The sequence below is a fragment of the Sinocyclocheilus anshuiensis genome, unplaced genomic scaffold (assembly GCF_001515605.1).
Source record: "Sinocyclocheilus anshuiensis isolate Anshui unplaced genomic scaffold, SAMN03320099.WGS_v1.1 scaffold616, whole genome shotgun sequence".
In the NCBI taxonomy this organism is placed as follows: domain Eukaryota; kingdom Metazoa; phylum Chordata; class Actinopteri; order Cypriniformes; family Cyprinidae; genus Sinocyclocheilus; species Sinocyclocheilus anshuiensis.
The window spans coordinates 1-11,658 of record NW_015557083.1 but is presented as its reverse complement, the minus strand read 5'-3'; the positions used below and the strand labels follow the sequence as shown (position 1 = coordinate 11,658).

The following is an 11,658-nucleotide window of genomic DNA, read 5'->3' as shown; positions in this document are numbered from 1 at the left end:
ATGGTCTCAACAACCTCGGTTGAGAGACCGGAAGCTACGAGTTGTGCCCCCTCAGAGGTCACACCCACTGCTTCCACAGCTCCGGGCGGGGGTGAAAGATCGTACCCTCCGCCTGTGAGAGGAGATCCCTCCTGACGGAAATCTCCCATGAAGAGATGTCGAGAAGGGAAATCAGGTCAGAGAACCATACTCGGACTGGCCAGAACGGGGCTACTAACAGTAGACGGACCCCGTCCTGGCACACTCTCTTTAGAACTCCCGGGAGCAGAGAGATCGGGGAAAGTACAGATGAAGCCTCGGCCACGTCTGTACTGTAGGGTATCAGACCGAATCAGACAATTTAAGATTTGATCTAGAACATAGTTGAAACACGAGGAGCCGAATTCCACAGAGGCCCAAGACACAGGATGTTCGTAAATCAGATCCTGGCGCTCTGAAATGTCTGCAGACTGGTGTGAGCAGTGAGGATGGAGAAGTCCACAGCAGCATCCTGGAAATGGTTTAGTGCCATGGATGAGACACTCCATCACTCCACCTGCTCTTACTGCCTCATCTGGACCAGATGTTGCTGTAGTTTCTTCATCCTCAGTGACCCCAGAGCCAGCGAGAGCATCTAGAGAAAAACCAAACGACACTGAGGATGTGAGTTTGGTCAAGTTTGTAGGGTATCAGACCGAATCAGACAATGTAAGATTTGATAAAGAACAGTTGAAACACGAGGAGCCGAATTCCACAGAAGCCCAAGACACAGGATGTCGTAAATCAGATCCTGGCGCCACAAGCCTGAACCAACCAGCAGCTTTGAGTAGTTCACAGCATTTAAACAAAAGAACACTTATTGACAATTCCAAGGAGATTGTCAATTTTGGGGGCAAGTAATCAAGATTAAATGGTCAGAGATGCACAGCATGACCATGACATGTAAACCAGTGATGATCACGAGCTCTTTGGATTGACATCCCCCCACCTCGGAGACAAAGAACAGACTGAGATTCCTTACAGACATTATATTTTACTTCATGATTGTACAGACACCAGATGCTCAAGTTCCAGCCGCTGTCCCCAGAGCCACTGCAGATGTGTCCAGTCCCGCTCAGCCATGCAGTATTGTCTCCGTAAGTAATTTCCTATTCTGTTGGTCTAAAAATGTAATTAAATCAGTCGCCAGACAGCTGACACAATTCTTAACACTTTGGAAAGTAATTTATCTAATTTGTTCTTTTCACTTAACAGAGATGTTAAAAGGCTCACATGCCCTGAAATTTTGAATATAACTTTTATAACCAGTAGTTTCTTAAAACGCATTCAAGCTGAGAAAAAACAACGATCAACCTATTGTCATAATGTCAATTGAGTTTACTTGATACTGATTTATTAATGATAATGTATATATGTTAACATTCATGTGTCAAAATAAAGAGATACTGTTTGTAAAATCTCAGAAATGTTTTATTTCATATATTAAACAGGATTTCAGAATAACTATTTTGTTACTTTTTTTTGGATGACAGCAGTGTATAATGTAAAGTTATCAGTTTCATTGTCATAATCACTGTAATACTAAAGGTATTTAAGTGAAAACTATTATTGCAATGATAATTTCATGTGAAGGTAATCATGGATAAAAATAAACTGCTTCAAAAGTGCTTAAAAAATAGAATGACCTTACTTGACTAAATGTTTTGTCTTTTTTCCTTCACAGACAGCTCATTCTGGGGCATTATTGCAAGGTCCATCTGTAGTTCCGCTTCCTCGTTTGTGGTCGGAGACCTTGCCACCAGAGGATCAAAAGTGGATTGGCAAAAGGCTTTTCAAAATGGGATCCGGGGGAAAGCCAGGGCTTCGTGATAACCTCCAGCTCTGGTATTACCCACCACAGCCAGCACTTATTTACAATCAGGCAGTGGTGGACAGTAACGGAGTAGCTTTACTTCGTTACTGTACTTAAGTACATTTTTCAAGTATCTGTACTTTACTGGAGTAGTTTTATTTTGAGTAACTTTTACTTTTACTTCACTACATTCCAAAGCATAAGATCGTACTTTTTACTTCACTAGATGTTCCAGTGTCTGCCAATGGTTCAAAGACTGCCAATGGTCCAGGGGATGCCAATGATACAGCCACTGTTACAGCCTACAGTTGTGCAGGGCACCAGTTCACAACCTGCTGCACCAGCTGCCAGTCCGCAAGCCATGCCCAAGAGACCCTACAAGAGAACTGTAGAGGCAAACACTTGCAAGAAGTGTGGACAGTTCAAAACCAGTGCAACAGGACATAGCCAGTACAGGGGCAAGGTGTACTGCCCACGGACTGAGACTATTACAAAAGAACAGTGGTTGGAGCAAATGCGGAGAACTGTTCCCAAATAATGTATATATTTTTATTTATTGTAGTGTATATAGTTGTTTTAATATAGTTCACTATTGTTAATATTTGTGTTGAACATTATTTAACGTTGTTTTTTTGTAAACATTTTTTAATATTTAACTTTTTATTTACTGTTTTTAAAAAAAAATCCTATTTAACTTTAACTTATTGTTTTTGAAAACTTGATATTTACCGTTTTATTTACCTTTTAATTGTTGCTTAAACTTATTATTTAATTTAATATTCATTACTGTTCTGTTAGCATAATTGTAAAATAAAAAAAATTGAGAAATGATTGCTTTTTTTTATTTATTTGTGCTTTAATATAACAATTTCCATCAGTACACTGCAACAATAGAACATGTCTATAAAAAGATAATTTGCATTTTGTCATTCTTGTCACAGACATTTTTCAGCATATTGATTACTATTTTGCATCTTTTTTTCATTAGAAATAACATGTTTGTAAGTGTCTTGAATTAATGTAACCTAAAGAAAATGCTTAATCAGAATAATATCAGTACAACTACTAAATAACTAATAATAACAACAAAACACATTTCCATTGGTATAGTTTAATTTTCATGAAAGAATATCAAACTAAGTACATATGTACATTTTATTAACCTTGAAATTGCATGTATTTAATGAAATTAACAATATTATAAAAAGTTGTCTTTAGCTGGATTCGAACCCCGGTCTTGGTGAGCACCTGCAATAGGAAACAGTGTAATATAAATGCGCGATTTTCCCGCAGGAAGAAATCCGAAAATGTATCACTGCGCGCACGCTAAGGAAGAACTGTCTTTGAACGTCAAATTTCACCCTTTCTTTTCTTCATTTCTCCTTTCTCTTCTTCCCCTTCTCTTTTTCTTCCTTCTCTCTCTTCTTCCCTTCTTCCCCACCATTGACGGACTATTGTTCCCCAGCTTGAGGGATATGACCTTATCCATTAGGCCACTGAAGCATTTATACAGTAGTTAACTTGCCCTTTTACTTCTCTATCTCATTCAGGCCTTTAAAATACACAGACAGAATCTTCTGGATGAACAACTTCTACGAGAGGACCAAGTGGCCTCAGCATTTCAAGATCAGGCTGTGGATGTTGCCCCTTTTTGGGGGGCTCAGGCATTTTCTAGAAGTTAAAAAGTCTTAGCAGATGATGGTTTCGATCCATCAACCTCTGGGTTATGGGCCCAGCACACTTCCGCTGCCCCACTCTGCTGTACATCACACCAGCTTGTACTCAAACCCACAATACCTGGCTTAGGAGGCCAGTGCATTATCCATTAGGCCACTGGGGCTGTAATGCAATAGCTAACTTGCCCTTTTACTCCTCCATCTCATTCAGGATACCTTTAAAATACACAGACAGAATCTTCTGGATGAATAACTTCTACGAGAGGACCAAGTGGCATCAGCATTTCAAGATCAGGCTGTGGATATTGCCCCTTTTTGGGGGCCTCAGGCATTTTCTAGAAGTTAAAAAGTCTTAGCAGAGGATGGTTTCGATCCATCGACCTCTGGGTTATGGGCCCAGCATGCTTCCGCTGCGCCACTCTGCTGTATATCTCCTTAGATGGTACTCAAACCCACAATCCCTGGCTTAGGAGGCCAGTGCATTATCCATTAGGCCACTGGGGCTGTTTTGAAATAGCTAACTTGCCCTTTTACTTCTCCATCTCATTCAGGATACCTTTAATGTGGATGTTGCCCCTTTTGGGGGGCTCAGGCATTTTCTAGAAGTTAAAAAGTCTTAGCAGAGGATGGTTTCGATCTGTCGACCTCTGGGTTATGGGCCCACCAAGCATCAGCTGTGCAACTCTGCTGTACAGTACGTCACCCAAGATGGAACTCGAACCCACAATCCCTGGCTCAGGAGGCCGGTGACTTATCCATTAGGCCACTGGGGCTGTTTTGCAGGAGCTCACTTCCCCTTTTACTTCTCCATCTCATTCAGGATACCTTTAAAATACAGAGAAAGAATCTTCTGGATGAAAAATTTCTACAAGAGGACCAAGTGGCCTCAGCATTTCGAGACAAGGCTGTTGATATTGCCCCTTTTTGGGGGCCTCAGGCATTTTCTAGAAGTTACAAAGTCTTAGCAGAGGATGGTTTTGATCCATTGACCTCTGGGTTATGGGCCCAGCACACTTCCGCTGCGCCACTCTGCTGTATATCTCCTCAGATGATACTCAAACCCACAATCCCTGGCTTAGGAGGCCAGTGCCTTACCCATTAGGCCACTGGGGCTGTTACGCCATCGCTAACTTGCCCTTTTACTTCTCCATCTCATTCAGGATACCTTCTCGAACCCCCAATCCCTGGCTTAGGAAGCCAATGACTTATCCATTAGGCCACTGGGGCTGTTAGTCCATAGCTAACTTGCCCTTTTACTTCTCCATCTCATTCAGGATACCTTTAAAATACAGAGAAAGAATCTTCTGGATGAAAAATTTCTACGAGAGGACCAAGTGGCCTCAGCATTTCAAGACCAGTCTGTTGATATTGCCCCTTTTTGGGGGCCTCAGGTATTTTCTAGAAGTTACAAAGTCTTAGCAGAGGATGGTTTCGATCCATTGACCTCTGGGTTATGGGCCCAGCACACTTCCGCTGCGCCACTCTGCTGTATATCTGCTCAGATGATACTCAAACCCACAATCCCTTGCTTAGAGGAATATGACCTTATCCATTAGGCCACTGAGGCTTATCCATTAGGCCACTGGGGCTGTTACTCCATAGCTAACTTGCCCTTTTACTTTTTCATCTCATTCAGGATACCTTTAAAATACAGAGACAGAATCTTTTGATGAACAACTTCTATGAGAGGACCAAGCGGCCTCAGCATTTAAAGACCAGGCTTTGAATGTTGCCACTTTTTTGGGGGCTCGGGCATTTTCCAGAAGTTAAAATGTCTTAGTAGAGGACGGTTTTGATCCATTGACCTCTGGTTTATGGGGTCTGCATTCTTCCGCTGCGCCACTCTGCTGTACGTCACCCCAGACAGGTCTCAAACCCACAATCCCTTGCTTAGAGGTTTATGACCTTATCCATTTGGCCACTGAGGCTGTTATGCAGTTGTTAACTTGGCCTTTTACTTCTCCATCTCATTCAGGATGCCTTTAAAATACACAGACAGAATCTTCTGGATGAACAACTTCTACGAGAGGACCAAGTGGCCTCAGCATTTCAAGATCAGGCTTTGAATGTTGCCCCTTTTTTAGGGGCTCATGCATTTTCTAGAAGTTAAAAAGTCTTAGCAGAGGATGGTTTTGATCCATCGACCTCTGGGTTATGGGCCCAGCACGCTTCCGCTGCGCCACTCGGCTGTTCATCACCCCAGATGGTGCTCAAACCCAGAATACCTGGCTTAGGAGGCCAGTGCATTATCCATTAGGCCACTGGGGCTGTTATGCAATAGCTAACTTGCCCTTTTACGTCTCCATCTCATTCAGGATACCTTTAAAATACACAGACAGAATCTTCTGGATGAACAACTTCTACGAGAGGACCAAGTGGCCTCAGCATTTCAAGATCAGGCTTTGAATGTTGCCCCTTTTTGAGTGCTCAGGCATTTTCTAGCAGTTAAAAAGTCTTTGCAGAGGATGGCTTCGATCCTTCAACCTTTGGGTTATGGGCCCAGCACGCTTCCGCTGCGCCACTCTGCTGTACATCACCCCAGATGGTACTCAAACCCACAATCACTGGCTTAGGAGGCCAGTGCATTATCCATTAGGCCACTGGGGCTGTTATGCAATAGCTAACTTGCCCTCTTACTTCTCCATCTCATTCAGGATGCCTTTAAAATACACCGACAGAGTCTTCTGGATGAACAACTTCTATGAGAGGACCAAGTGGCCTCAGCATTTCAAGACCAGGCTTTGAATGTTGCCCCTTTTTTGGGGGCTGAGGCATTTTCTAGAAGTTAAAAAGTCTTAGCAGACCATGGTTTCAACCCATCAACCTCTGGGTTATGGGCCCAGCACACTTCCGCAGCGCCACTCTGCTGTACATCACCCCAGCTTGTGCTCAAACCCTCAATCACTGACTTAGGAGGCCAATGCATTATCCATTAGGCCACTGCGGCTGTTATGCAATAGCTAACTTGCCCTTTTACGTCTCCATCTCATTCAGGATACCTTTAAAATACACAGAAAGAATCTTCTGGATGAACAACTTCTACAAGAGGACCAAGTGGCCTCAGCATTTCAAGATCAGGCTAGACAGAATCTTTGGATGAACAACTTCTATGAGAGGACCAAGCGGCCTCAGCATTTCAAGACCAGGCTTTGAATGTTGCCCCTTTTTGAGGGCTCAGGCATTTTCTAGAACTTAAAACGTCTTAGCAGAGGATGGTTTCGACCCATCGACCTCTGGGTCATGGGCCCAGCATGCTTCCGCTGCGCCACTCTGCTGTACAGCACCCCAGATGGTGCTCAAACCCACAATCCCTGGCTTAGAGGAGTATGACCTTATCCAGTAGGCCACTGAGGCTGTTAAGCAGTAGTTAACTTGCCTTTTACTTTTCCATCTCATTCAGGATGCCTTTAAAATACACAGACAGAATCTTCTGGATGAACAACTTCTACGAGAGGACCAAGTGGCCTCAGCATTTCAAGATCAGGCTTTGAATGTTGCCCATTTTTGAGGTCTCAGGCATTTTCTAGAAGTTAAAAAGTCTTAGCACAGCATGTTTTCGATCAATCGACCTCTGGGTTATGGGCCCAGCACGCTTCCGCTGCGCCACTCTGCTGTACGTCACCCAAGCTGGGACTCAAACCCACAATCCCTTGCTTAGAGAAATATGACCTTATCCATTAGGGCACTGAGGCTGTTGAGCAGTAGTTGACTTGCCCTTTTACTTTTCCATCTCATTCAGCATACCTTTAAAATACACAGACAGAGTCTTCTGGATGAACAACTTCTACGAGAGGACCAAGTGGCCTCAGCATTTCAAAACCAGGCTTTGAATGTTGCCCCTTTTTGAGGGCTCAGGCATTTTCTAGAAGTTAAAAAGTCTTAGCAGAGGATGGTTTCGATCCATCGACCTCTGAGTTATCGGCCCAGCACACTTCCGCTGCGCCACTCTGCTGCCGCTGCGCCACTCTGCTGTACGTCACCCCAGATGGGACTCAAACTCACAATCCCTTGCTTAGAGGAATATGACCTTATCCAGTAGGCGACTCAGGCTGTTAAGCAGTAGTTAACTTGCCCTTTTACTTTTCCATCTCATTCAGGATACCTTTAAAATACACAGACAGAGTCTTCTGGATAAACGACTTCTATGAGAGGACCAAGCGGCCTCAGCATTTCAAGGTCAGGCTTTGAATGTTGCCACTTTTTGAGGGCTCAGGCATTTTCTAGAAAGTTAAAAAGTCTTACCAGAGGACAGTTTCGATCCATCCATCGACCTCTGGGTTATGGGCCCAACATGCTTCCGCTGTACCACTCTGCTGTACATCACCCCAGATGGTTCTCAAACCCACAATCCCTTGCTTAGACTCTGAATGTTGCCCCTTTTTGAGGGCTCAGGCATTTTCTAGAAGTTAAAAAGTCTTAGCAGACGATGGTTTCGGTCCATCGACCTCTGGGTTATGGCCCAGCAAGCTTCCGCTGCGCCACTCTGCTGTACGTCACCCCAGCTTGTACTCAAACCCACAATCACTGGCTTAGGAGGTCAGTGCTTTACCCATTAGGCCACTGGGCTGTTACGCCATCGCTAACTTGCTTAGCAGAGGATGGTATCGATCCATCGACCTCTGGGTTATGGGCCCAGCAGGCTTCAACTGCACCACTCTGCTGTACGTCACCCCAGATGGTGCTCAAACCCACAATCTCTGGCTTCGGAGGCCAGTGCATTATCCATTAGGCCACTGGGGCTATTATAACTTGGCCTTTTACTTCTCCATCTCATTCAGGATGCCTTTAAAATACACAGACAGAGTCTTCTGGATGAACAACTTCTATGAGAGGACCAAGTGGCCTCAGCATTTCAAGATTAGGCTGTGGATTTTGCCCCTTTTTGGGGGGCTCAGGCATTTTCTAGAAGTTAAAAAGTCTTAGCAGCGGACGGTTTCAATCCATCGACCTCTGGGTTATGGGCCCAGCACACTTCCGCTGCGCCACTCTGCTGTACATCACCCCAGATGGTACTCAAACCCACAATCCCTGGCTTAGGAGGCCAGTGCATTATCCAGTAGGCCGCTGGGGCTGTTACGCCATCGCCAACTTGCCCTTTTACTTCTCCATCTCATTCAGGATACCTTTAAAATACACAGACAGAATCTTTTGGATGAACAACTTCTATGAAAGGACCAAGCGGCCCCAGAATTTCAAGATCAGGCTATGGATGTTGCCACTTTTTGGGGGGCTCAGGCATTTTCTAGAAGTTAAAAAGTCTCAGCAGACCATGGTTTGGTCCATCGACCTCTGGGTTATGGGCCCAGCAAGCTTCCGCAGTGCAGCTCTGCTGTACGTCACCCTAGATGGATCTCAAACCCACAATCCCTTGCTTAGAGGAATATGACCTTATCCATTAGGCCACTGGGGCTGTTATGCAATAGCTAACTTGCCCTTTTACGTCTCCATCTCATTCAGGATACCTTTAAAATACACAGACAGAATCTTCTGGATGAACAACTTCTACGAGAGGACCAAGTGGCCTCAGCATTTCAAGATCAGGCTGTGGATATTGCCCCTTTTTGGGGGCTCAGGTATTTTCTAGAAGTTAAAAAGTCTTAACAAACTATGGTTTCTGTCCATCGGCCTCTGAGTTATGGGCCCAGCAAGCTTACGCTGTGGAACTCTTTTGTAGAGTATGTCACCCCAGATGGGACTAAGCTTCCGCTGTGCAACGCTGCTGTACAGTACATCAGCCCAGATGGGACTCGAAGCAACAAACCCAGCTTAGGATGCCAGTGCTTTATCCATTAGGCCACTGGGGCTGTTATGCCACAGTTAACTTGCTCTTTTACTTCTCCATCTCATTCAGGATACCTTTAAAATACACAGACAGAGTCTTCTGGATGAACGACTTCTATGAGAGGACCAAGCGGCCTCAGCATTTAAAGACCAGGCTTTGAATGTTGCCCCTTTTTTGGGGGCAAAGGCAGATTCTAGAAGTTAAAAAGTCTTAGCAGAGGATGGTTTCGATCCGTCGACCTCTTGGTTACGGGCGCAGCACGCTTCCGCTGCGCCACTTTGCTGTACCTTACCCCAGATGGTACTCAAACCAACAATCGCTGGCTTAGGAGGCCAGTGCATTATCCATTAGGCCACTGGGGCTGTTATGCAATAGCTAACTTGCCCTTTTACGTCTCCATCTCATTCAGGATACCTTTAAAATACACAGACAGAATCTTCTGGATGAACAACTTCTACAAGAGGACCAAGTGGCCTCAGCATTTCAAGATGAGGCTCTGAATGTTGCCCCTTTTTGAGTGGTCAGGCATTTTCTAGAAGTTAAAAAGTCTTAGCACAGCATGTTTTTAATCCATTGACCTCTGGGTTATAGTCCCAGCACGCTTCCGCTGCGCCACTCTGCTGTACGTCACCCAAGATGGGACTCAAACCCACAATCCCTTGTTTAGAGGAATATGACCTTATCCATTAGGCCACTGAGGCTGTTATGCAGCAGTTAACTTGCCCTTTTACTTCTCCATCTCATTCAGGATGCCTTTAAAGTACACAGACAGAGTCTTCAGGATAAACAACTTCTATGAGACGACCAAGTGGCCTCAGCATTTCAAAAGCAGGCTTTGAATGTTGCCCCTTTTTTTGGGACTCAGGCATTTTCTAGAAGTTAAAAAGTCTTAGCAGTGGACGGTTTCGATCCATTGATCTCTGGGTTATGGGTCCAACACTCTCCCGCTGCGCCACTCTGCTATACTTCACCCCAGGTGGGACTCAAACCCACAATCCCTTGCTAAGAGGAATATGACCTTATCCATTAGGCCACTGAGGCTGTTATGCAGCAGTTAACTTGCCCTTTTACTCCTCCATCTCATTCAGGATACCTTTAAAATTCACAGACAGAATCTTCTGGATGAACAACTTCTACGAGAGGACCAAGTGGCCTCAGCATTTCAACATCAGGCTCTGAATGTTGCCACTTTTTGAGTGGTCAGGCATTTTCTAGAAGTTAAAAAGTCTTAGCACAGCATGTTTTTAATCCATTGACCTCTGGGTTATAGTCCCAGCACGCTTCCGCTGCGCCACTCTGCTGTACGTCACCCAAGATGGGACTCAAACCCACAATCCCTTGTTTAGAGGAATATGACCTTATCCATTAGGCCTCTGAGGCTGTTAAGCAGTAGTTAACTTGCCCTTTTACTTTTCCATCTCATTCAGGATGCCTTTAAAATACACAGACAGAGTCTTCTGGATGAACGACTTCTATGAGAGGACCAAGAGGCCTCAGCATTTCAAGATCAGGCTTTGAATGTTGCCCCTTTTTGAGGGCTCAGGCATTTTCTAGAAGGTAAAAAGTCTTTGCAGAGGACAGTTTCAACCCATGACCTCTGGGTTATGGGCCCAGCATGCTTCCGCCGCGCCACTCTGCTGTACATCACCCTAGATGGCACTCGAACCAACAACCTCTGGCTTAGGAGGCCAGTGCATTATCCATTAGGCCACTGGGGCTGTTATGCAATAGCTAACTTGCCCTTTTACTTCTCCATCTCATTCAGGATACCTTTAAAATACACAGGCAGAATCTTCTGGATGAACAACTTCTATGAGAGGACCAAGCGGCCCCAGCATTTCAAGATCAGGCTGTGGATGTTGCCCCTTTTTGGGGGACTCAGTCATTTTCTAGAATTTAAAAAGTCTTAGCAGACGATGGTTTCGGTTCAACGACCTCTGGGTTATGGGCCCAGCAAGCATCCGTTGTGCAACTCTGCTGTACAATACGTCACCCAAGATGGAACTTGAATGCACAATCCTGGCTTAGGAGGCCAGTGCCTCACCCATTAGGCCACTGGGGCTGTTATGCAATAGCTAACTTACCCTTTTAATTCTCCATCTCATTCAGGATACATTTAACATACACAGACAGAGTCTTCTGGATGAACAACTTATATGAGAGGACCAAGCGGCCTCAGCATTTCAAGACCAGGATTTGAATGTTGCTACTTTTTTGGGGGCTCAGGCATTTTCCAGAAGTTAAAATGTCTTAGTAGAGGACGGCTTCGATCCATTGACCTCTGGTTTATGGGTCCAGCACACTTCCACTGCACCACTCTGCTGTACGTCACCCCAGATGGGTCTCAAACCCACAATCTCTTGCTTAGA

At 44.8% G+C, this 11,658-nt stretch overlaps 6 non-coding genes across 6 annotated transcripts; all 6 read right to left on the bottom strand.

The window, feature by feature from the left end:
* Positions 1–3,860: 3,860 nt before the first annotated feature.
* trnam-cau (transfer RNA methionine (anticodon CAU)) lies at positions 3,861–3,932 on the bottom strand. Its single transcript has one exon. It is a non-coding gene; the product is annotated as a tRNA-Met (tRNA).
* A 991-nt stretch (positions 3,933–4,923) lies between these two features.
* Positions 4,924–4,995, bottom strand: trnam-cau (transfer RNA methionine (anticodon CAU)). The gene has a single exon. It is a non-coding gene; the product is annotated as a tRNA-Met (tRNA).
* A 629-nt stretch (positions 4,996–5,624) lies between these two features.
* trnam-cau (transfer RNA methionine (anticodon CAU)) lies at positions 5,625–5,696 on the bottom strand. The gene has a single exon. It is a non-coding gene; the product is annotated as a tRNA-Met (tRNA).
* Positions 5,697–6,710: 1,014 nt separating this feature from the next.
* Positions 6,711–6,782, bottom strand: trnam-cau (transfer RNA methionine (anticodon CAU)). The gene has a single exon. It is a non-coding gene; the product is annotated as a tRNA-Met (tRNA).
* A 605-nt stretch (positions 6,783–7,387) lies between these two features.
* trnai-gau (transfer RNA isoleucine (anticodon GAU)) lies at positions 7,388–7,459 on the bottom strand. Its single transcript has one exon. It is a non-coding gene; the product is annotated as a tRNA-Ile (tRNA).
* Positions 7,460–8,096: 637 nt separating this feature from the next.
* On the bottom strand, positions 8,097–8,168 carry trnam-cau (transfer RNA methionine (anticodon CAU)). The gene has a single exon. It is a non-coding gene; the product is annotated as a tRNA-Met (tRNA).
* Between the last annotated feature and the right edge of the window lie 3,490 nt (positions 8,169–11,658).